Below are 7,680 nucleotides of genomic sequence, written 5' to 3' on the forward strand. Positions count from 1 at the left end.
AATCTAATCTAATCTAATCTAATCATATTGTCAGCTGTGATTGGAAGTATCAGACTTGGACACAGAGAGATCTGATCCTGGTAAAACTGAAATAGCTGGTCATGATAGGGGAAAACAAAGGGCTGTCACAACCAGAAATAAAACCTTTTTGGACCTGGAGAGACCAGATCACAGCATATTAGAGGACAGCATATTATTAAGGGGAGCAAGAGTGTTGTCCCAAGCAAAGGTCACCACAGATACTGGCTCAATCTACCAGAGCTATCCAGGGGTTTCCAAAATGAAGATGTTAGGTGAGGGGTTATATCTGGTGGTTAGGATTGGATGGCAGACATAGCCACAGTGGTGGGGCAGTGTCCAGAATGCCAATAAGGACAAAATTTACCGCCAGCAGCTCTCCCACGATCCAGTGTAAACCTGGACTCATCTACACCAACTATGCAGGTCCTTTCATGGGCTCAATGTTCTTAGTCGTAGTGGACTCCCATTCAAAGTGGCTGTACATAAGGTTCTTTGATCAAACACAAAAACAACAATAGAATAACTGCATGCATCTTTTGCATGAGTAAGATGCTCAGAAATGTTGGTCTCAGATCTTGGGCCATTGTTTACCAGAAGGGAATTTGAGTATTTCCTAATATTGAATGGTTTTCAACACATTAAGAATCGCTCTATACAATTCATCATCCAATGGGCTGGCACGAAGAGCAGACCAAAGTTTGAAGGCGAGCTGAAATAAACAGCTTACAGCTTCAATAGCTACCAAACTGGAGGACCACCCCTCATGAAACCACCAGGGATAGCTCCGCCAAAGCTTCTAATGGGAAGACGACTCTGCACCAGGTTAAATATAATCTTCCCAGACCTGGGTTGGGGGGAGGCAAATGAAATGGCACCAGGAACGCCAATACCAGTCACAAGGCTCCACTAAGCGAGAGAGACCGTTTACTTCGGGGGTGACATTTGGTGTAAGAACAAATTTTATTTGCTTTGCTTTCTTTTGCTGAAGTCACTGATTTTTGTTGGGATGGTGGTCCTAAATGAGTCAGGAACATTTCAGCTGGAAATTTGTATCCTGGCAAAATTCAATGACATCAATACAGATGGGTGCAGAAAAGAAGAGGTGAAAACCAAAAAAAATGTACTCACCGTGTGATTATAAATGGAGTTTAAAACAGCTATACACAAACTGAGAAATGATATTTCAAGGCTGTAATAAAGAGTAATGTGAGTTAATGAATTCTTACTTATGGTAGAGAAAATGTCAGTTTTGCAATGCTGAAATATTTTTAGATGCTATAAAACAGAGATGATGAAAAGGACGTTAACTTTGAATAATATAAAGCTTATTTCTAATTTCAGTTTTTGACATCACTTGTCATAAATACAGCTATAAATGTTTTCATTCCAGCTTTTCCTGACCCAGTACAACACATTGTGTGTCCGTGTATGCATGTATACATTTAACAGAAAAACCCATTAGTGTGACAGTGAAGTATTGCAAGACAGTGTGAATGCAGTAGCAGCGTCCTTTATATCCGTACAGACTGAAGGCAGCCTTGGCTATCAAAGCCCACTCTGTGACTGACTGGAAGCTGAAATGTGGGCAACAGTATGCAATCATGTTCACATTCCCAGCACAATGATCAGCCTTATTGCACCAACTTTATTTTTCGTCATGTTCCACTTCCACCCTCTTTCTGATTTGGACCTGGAAGGAATAACAAGTTATGACTACTTTATATAAAAGGGGAACTCCCAAAGATTTTTAAACTAAGTGAAAGTGGACTCTAAACAAGACTAAATAGGTTTTCTAGTTACGTACTGAAAGCCAGGCATTACATTAAACAAACATAAATCAGCATTTTCACACATCCATCCACCCTCAGCCTTAAAAGATTTACTCGGAAAAATGAGCACAGAGCTGGCCACTAAAATATCAGCAACAGAAACAGAAAATGTTAGCAATACTTTGTAGATCTGGCAACATTTGTGGAGACAGAAGTGTGAATTATGTTTCGGGTCTGTGATCTTTTATCAGAACTGGGAAAAGTTGGAAATGTAATGGGTTTTGAGCAAGTTAAAGGGCATGGGTGGAAAAACAAACAAAAAAAATGTGGTCTCCCTACTAGAGGAAAGATGTTATTAAACTTGAAAGTGTTCAGAAAATCGTTACAGGAATGTTGCTGGGATTGGAAGGTTGGCGCTATGGGAAGAGGCTGAATATTTTGGGGCTTTTTTCCCTGGAGCACTGGAGGCTGAGGAATGACCTTGTAGAGGTTTATCAAATCATGAAGGGCCAAGGGTCTTTTTCGCAAGATAGGGGAGTCTAAAACTGGAGGCCATCGGTTTAAGGTGAGAGGAGAAAGATTTAAAAGGGATCTGAGGGGCAATCATAGAGGAGGTGGTTACAAGTACAATATTTAAAAAGCATCTGGATGGGTATATGAAAAAGGAAGGTTTAGATTGATGGGCCAAATGCTGGCAAATGGAACTGTATCAGTTTAGAATATCTGGTCAGCGCAGATGAGTTGAACCGATGGGCCTTGTTTCCATGCTGTATGATGCTATGAAAGATCCATGGTATGCTGGAGGGCATGAGAGATTAAATTTCAAAAGGTTTTGTGATGCGAGGTCAAAGGCATATGAATGGACAAATGAAGAAGCAAAAGTATGTCTAGAGGGGGTATGAATGGCAGGATAACTGCCATCTAGACACAAAGGAAATAAGAGAGAAACAAGAAAAAAACCAAACTAGAAAATAAACACGAAGCAAAACAAGGCAGAAATTACAGACCCGAATTTCTCGAACTCAAAGTTGAATCCGGAAGCATACAAAGTGCTCAATAAAAAAAGGTGCTGTTCTTCGAATTTGCACCGAACTTTGTTGGAACGTTGTAGCACGCTGTCGTGGAAATTAAATCGACTTGATTCAAGTATTAGCAAGAGCAAAGAAAGGAGCTTTGCTTTAAATTCTGGAGAATTGACTCCATTACACTCAGCTAGGTGCCTCAAAGTAAGGTGTAAGGAGCATTGTTCAGATGCTTGCCTTATACTGTTTGTTGTCACGCTCTCAAGGGCAAAGACTCAAGTTGTTATTCTCTCATCCATTGGTCTCAAGACATAACAGTTCTTCAGCTTTCACTGAGTTCGACTATCACAAGGTCGAGTTGAATGTTTATAGAATTCAAACTGAGATAAGCTGACTGCAGACCTTAGAAAAGCATTCTCTTTCAAATTTCACAGTAAATGGATAATTTTCCATTACACACGCCTAGGACAGAAATAATAGAGTGGAAGTAAAATGGACAGATAATAGGAGGTTTGGAGTTACGCTTGTGGACTGAATGGAGATATTCCGTAAAGCAGTCACCCAATCTATGTTTGATCTCCTCAGTGTAGAAAAGACCACATCATGAGCAGCAAATACAATTCATGAGGTTGAAAGAAGTACCAACAATTTGTTTTTTCACTAAGTAGGAGTGTCTGAGGCCTTGGACTGAGAGAAGGGAGGAGGTGAACAAGGTGTGATATTTCCTGTGCATGCATACAACAATGTTGTTGGAAAGGAAAGGATGTGTCGGGGGTGACAGAAGGAGCAGGTAACAGTCCCTTGGGTATGCTGAAAGGGACATGGAGGGGATAATGTTGGTAGCATGTTGCTAAAAATAAATGAATATAGAACTCATGGAGTAGAAAAGGGCAAGAGGACACTATTGTGGTTCTGGGAGGGAGGCCAGAGAGGAGGGGCTGAGAATAGAAAAATGTGAATGAAAACAGAAAAGTTTGAGAGCCCGATCAACCATGGTAGGTAGGAATCCTCAGTTGAAGGGCAAAATATCAGCGACTTGCAACGAAATGCATTCTAGCTATCTGCATTCTGTCATACAAGTCAAAAGCCCAATCTGACATGACAATGAAAAAAGAGCCTGACACAAGAGGCCTGGGAACAGACATAGGAGGAGAGTCTGAATGCTCACCATTCAGTCTCCATTTGCAAGTCAGTAAATATCCCAATTTTAAAATGTATAAATTCTGGATTTTTTGATGTGCTTCAAAAAGTAAAATTGAAGAAGTATGATTTGCGAGTGTTGGAAAATGGGTGCAGTTCATTTAAATCTATTTGGATTTCAGAGTGCTCCTCTGAAATTATTTGGAATTTGCTGGAGGTAGCAGTCAAATAAGCAAAAGCAGTTCAAACTCAAAGTGATTGTGAGGGACTGGATTCTGGGAGACTGTGAAAATTGAGAAAAGATTGGGAGGCACTCAGAAGAAAGGACAAGAGAGAGTGAATGCTGCTGGGAACACAGGAAACTTGTCAATTATGCTTGGCATTATAGAAGCAGGAAATAAATTCTCATCATTATGATTTATCTTGTGCTGGCCTGTTCACAAGGAAATCAGGTAATTATATAAACAACGTGTGTTTTACTTTAAAATAAAAACAAAGTGCTGGAGAAACTCAGCTGGAGTTCAGAAGAACAGTCATCGAACTCAAAACACCAACTGTTTTGCTCTTTACACAAATGCTGCCAGATGTGCTTAGTTTCTCCAGCAATTTGTTTTTATTTCAGATTTTCAGTATCTGCAATATTTCAGTTTTATTACAAGGTGAAATGTACAATTGTGGCTTGAGCGGGAGGTGCGTTGCAAAATCTCAACTGGTAAAATTTTAGAATATGAAGTATATATCATCTGTACCCAAGAGTATGGTACTGAGAAAAGCAAATATATTCAGTTTTATAGAAGTGATCCAAAGTGGCAGCAGTGAGGAGAAGTGACGCTCATCCATTCCTGTTTCTGGGAGTTTTAGGCAGTTTCCCCCATGTGATTTAGCAATCAAGAAAACACAGGACCCATAGTTGAACTATAATACTTGGAATGATTCAGTACATTTCAGAGACATGTTTAACAGAAAGGCGTTTCTGTGAAAAATTCTGCTATAAATTTAATCCCGGTTTACAGCTAAACGTAACAGCAAGTTCTGAGACATTCATTTTGCCTTTTATAATTTGTTAACAGGCATGAATAGAAGCCCACTGCTGCAGGAGCAAGTAGGGTAGTTAACTGTTGAGCACTTAAAAGACACATTGATACCAATTTCTTATCCTTCAAACTATTTGACTGTCAAAAGTCCTGGGATAGAGTTACTCACATTTCTATAGGGTTCAAGGGGGAGATATCCATTTAGACTTTCAGTTACAATATATTACATTTGGCATTGAATTTTCAGTTAATGGTTTTCCAGATTTGGTTCAAGTCCGGCCATGGCAGATCGTGGAATTTGAATTCAATAAAGAATTTGGAATTAAAAATCTAATGATGACCTTGAAACCATTGTTAATTGTTGGAGAAACCTATCTGGTTCACCAATGTCCTTTAGAAAAGAAAACCTATCATCTGGCCTACATGTGACTCCAGAACCACAGCAATGTGGTCAGCTCTCAACTGCCTCTCTGAGCAAGTAGGAATGGGTAATATATTCTGACCTAGCCAGAGACACCCCACATTCCATAAGTGAATTTTTTAAAAAAATTAATCATTAAGTGCATGCATTTACAGTGACGGGAATAATGTATCCATCATTTCGGCTACATTCATTATTGCATAGATGGTTACTTTCAATTAACATTTGTGGTAATCTTTGGAAGTTTGAGTTTAGATTGTTAAGTTAAACAATTAATGGCTTCCTGAATAGAATAGCATCAGAAAATGTCATCAGAAAATGTCTTATCTCTGAATAATTATCAGGGTCCCTTTTTTGAAAATTAGGAAGGCCAGTTCTTGCCTACCTGTAGTTGTCCTGGATAAGATGGTGATGAGTCACTTGTTGTCCTGCTATAGACCATCAGGTGTAGATATATTACATAGTGACATTAGGGAGTTCCTAGAATTTGACCCAGTGACAGCAAAGGAATAGTAATCTCGTTCTAAGTCAAGATAATGTGTGACTTGAAGGGGAATTTGCAGGTAGTCATGTTCTCATGCATTTGTTGACCTTGTCCTTCTGGCTGGTTATTGATTTGGAAGGAGATTTGGTGAATTGTTACAGTGCATCTTGGAGATAGTGCACACAAGCTAAGCCTTATTGTGCATTACTGATGGAGACAGAAAACATTTAAGAAGGCAATGGGGTGCCAATTAATTATGCTGCTCTGTTACAGATAGTGTCAATCCTCTTGAGCATATTGGAGCTGCACTAATCTAAACAAATGGAGAGTATTCCATCACTCTCGACCTATGCCTTTTGGATGGTGGACATGCTTTTGGGAGTCAGGTGGTGAGTTATGGACTAGAGGATTCAGATTACATAAAGCTATTCAATAGGAAAATTCCCTGTATGAGAAAATTACTGATGTTCAAAATAGTTCAGCACATCCATTGCATTGAAAGTGTGGTATGAAGCTTTGATTAGGAGTGGTCAGTATGGTTTTGTATGTGGCAGATCATGCCTCAAATTTGTTATGGTTCTTTGATTAAGTGACCAGGAAGGTTGACGAGGGCAGGGCAGTAGATGTAGTCTATATGGATGTCAGTGAGGCCTTTGATAAGTTTCCACATGGTAGGCTGCTCTGGAAAGTTAGATTACATGGGGGAGCTGGCAAATTGGATACACAATTGACTTGATGGTAGGAAGCAGAGAGTATTAGTGGAAGGATGTTTGTTGGACTGGAGGTCTGTGATTAGAGATGTGCCTCAGGGGTCAGCGTTGGGTCCATTGCTGTTTGTTGTCTATGTCAATGATTTGAATGAGCGTATACAAGGCATGATTAGCAAGTTTACAGATGACACTAAAATAAGCAGTATCGTGGACAGTGAGGAAGGTTATTAGAAATTGCAGCAGGACCTTGATCAGCTGGGAAAGTGGGCTGAGAAATGGCAAATAGAGTTTAATATAGATAAGTGTGAGGTCTTGCATTTTGGAAAGTCAAATCAAGGTAGGAGTTTCATGGTGAATGGTAGGGCATTAAGGAATGTAGTGGAACAGAGGAAACTTGAAGCTCAGGTGCACAATTCTCTGAAAGTGGAGTCACAGATAGACAGAGCAGTGAAGAAGGCTTTTGGTACACTGGCCTTCATCAGTCAGGGCATTGAATTTAGAAGTTGGAAAGTTACGTTGCAGTTGTACAGGACGTTGGGGAGGTTGCAGTTGGAGTATTGTGTTCAGTTTTGGTCACCTTGCTATAGGAAGGATGTTACTAAACTGGAAAGAGTGCAGAAGAAATTTACAAGGATGTTGTCAGGACTCAATGGTCTGAGTTAAAGCGAGAAGTTGGTCAAGCTAAGCCTTTTATTCTTTAGAGCGTAGGAGATTGAGGGGCGATCATATAGAAGTGTATAAGATTATGAGTGGCATAGATAGAGTTAAATCACTCAGTCTTTTTCCCAGGGCTGGAGAATCAAGGACTAGAGGGCATCAGTTTAAGGTTAGAGGGGAAAGAATAAAAGAGAACCCGAGGGGCAACTTCTTTTACACGGAGGGTGGTACGCACATGGAATGAGCTACCATCTGAAGTGGTTGAGGTGGGTACATTAACAACATTTAAAAGGCATTTGGATAAATACGTGGATAGGAAAGGCTTATAAGGATATGGGAGCCTGAAGCGTGGAGAGATAAGCTAGAGGAGGGTGGGGGTGGGGAGAGAGTAGCATAGAGTACAATGGGTAAGTGGGGGAGGA

This window comes from Chiloscyllium plagiosum, chromosome 11, assembly GCF_004010195.1.
Source record: "Chiloscyllium plagiosum isolate BGI_BamShark_2017 chromosome 11, ASM401019v2, whole genome shotgun sequence".
Lineage (NCBI taxonomy): Eukaryota > Metazoa > Chordata > Chondrichthyes > Orectolobiformes > Hemiscylliidae > Chiloscyllium > Chiloscyllium plagiosum.